Consider the following 2,226-nt stretch of genomic DNA (forward strand, 5'->3'; position numbering starts at 1 on the left):
ATTTCTCCCGCTACTATTTTTCCTGGCTGGCTGGGTGAAAACACACTTGGATTAATAATCTAGCCATCAAGGGCTTTGCCTTTGCCCAAGTTTTATTTGCCCTTCCCCCCCCCCCCAACTGTTCATCTTCTTTTCTCTTCTTCTAACACAGTCTTCCTGAAACAAATACAAACCCAGCATCAGTCAATTAGAGAGAAGCTATGAACTGTATCCTTAACACAAGCTCTAACCTGGGTAAGTTTGCCCAGCCATGCCTGGGAGGCTCCTGTCACAGGCTCTGTCCCCACTGAAGTCTGCAAAGCCATTAGCCTGTTGTTACAAGCACACTGAGTTCCTTAGTGAGCAATACAATTTCTTAAAATACTTTACGTGCTTTCTTCAGCAGCCTTATTTTACCACCCAGGAAGAGTCACTCCATCCTGACGCTTAGTGCACACGTGAGGTATGCAGCTCTAAACCTTTCATGTTCCTAAGGCTTGCATATTTTAGCCGTTTAATCACAAGATTTTTCTGTAATGTTATCCAAAGTAACTAATCATCCTAGTTTCTTATATGAAATATGTCAAAAGCGGAATTAAAATGACAAAGAAAAGGTAAAGACACATTAAATTAATATGGAAAGGGCTTTCTCCTACAGAATCTGGTTCAAGGTCAGAATCTCAAGGGCTCCAGTGTGAACATCCTTTCACACTGTCCCAGCAGATGGGGCTTTGCCCTTCAGCAAGCGTACATCAAGGCTCTACCTGGATCATCAGAGTGTTGTGGGAAAACCCGGCTACCAGCAGCGCTCTGGAGCAAAGAGCTGTGTCTGTCAGCACGCAGGGTTACTGATACAATGCTGCTATATGCCTCACTGACCGCAGTTACATTCAAAAAAAAGATGCTTTTCATCATTTCTATCTCAGGGATTGACTCCTGCCTATCGGCATCTTTTTGCTCAGTCACTGTGCTTTTTGCAGACGCTGTTGGACAATCTGTGAACAAGAAGAACGGTCAGGCAGGAGAGCAAGGTGCCAATTTCATACAGAAGAGAAGATTTACACGTAGCTACACCCTGTTGCATGTGAACAGGGCTATATCTGCACTACCCTGAAACCTTTACTATCAAGGGGTAGCTTCAGCTTTGTGCTTCTTTCAGGACAGAGGCTATTGGCTATGATCTGACTCGAGACATCACGATATTGAGTTCACTCACACTACAGAGGTATTAGCCCATCATGAGAACCGGTCTGAATTGCATCATTTCAAAGCCAGCCAGGCAAGTTTGCAGTTGCTCCTGTGGCATCCCAGAGGTACCAGCATCTCAAATGCAGTATTTGAGTACAAGATCATCTCACCTATTATGCATACATGGGCTAACATTCAAGCCATTGAGTAGTAACAGCAACTTGTTCTCACAGGTCATCTCATGTGAGCTTCTGAATTACTCACTGTCATCCAGAAAGTGGTAAAACTACATTTATGAGTAAAACGTAAAATTCAAACGAGACCTTTATTTACATTAGGTTTTCAAGCGCTGGGTGTTGCAACATACATAACAAAATTTCATACTACATTTTTTATAGGAAATCAGGTTGAAAAGCTGATCTACAGAATCAATTTGTCAAAACTGGCTAAGCAGAAAATGTGTCAGCTCGGTTTTAGAGTACTCTGTCAATTTTACACCGTCTGCTGTCGTTCAGAGTATTCCTGATGTCACGGTTATAAAAACAGAGCGTTCATGCAGGTTAATTTACAGTGAACTCTCCTAGTAAATTTTACATTCTTCACTTGCTCAGAAGAGCAGGTCAATACTCTCCACATTGTCTCACAAAGCAAAGCAATTACGGATCCAAGTAGGGAGAAAACTAGATCCATCAGGAGATTTTTAACAGAAGGAAAACTGGATTTAGCAAGACAAGGAGTCAGAACTTTAATTCCATGACAAACTGAATTATCATCTCTCCTTCTGTAGAAAACAAGTTGTACTGTAAAGATTAATCAAGTCCTTTTATTCCATATAACATTATGCAGCAACAAATATGAGTGTCTAGGTAAAAAGAAACTTCATTAAATGTTTTGCTGCAAAGCTGACTTCAGTAATGCACGCAAATGCTAAAGTCATCAACTCTGCTCGCTGCCAGAAATAAAAAAACATGGCTTCAGGAGCAAATAACACTGATTCATACTGTGCTCAAGCACTAGTCAACAAAAATCTATTAAACTACACAGGGGTTGGGGGGGGGG

The sequence above is a fragment of the Fulmarus glacialis genome, unplaced genomic scaffold (genome assembly GCF_000690835.1).
Source record: "Fulmarus glacialis isolate BGI_N327 unplaced genomic scaffold, ASM69083v1 scaffold14563, whole genome shotgun sequence".
NCBI lineage: Eukaryota > Metazoa > Chordata > Aves > Procellariiformes > Procellariidae > Fulmarus > Fulmarus glacialis.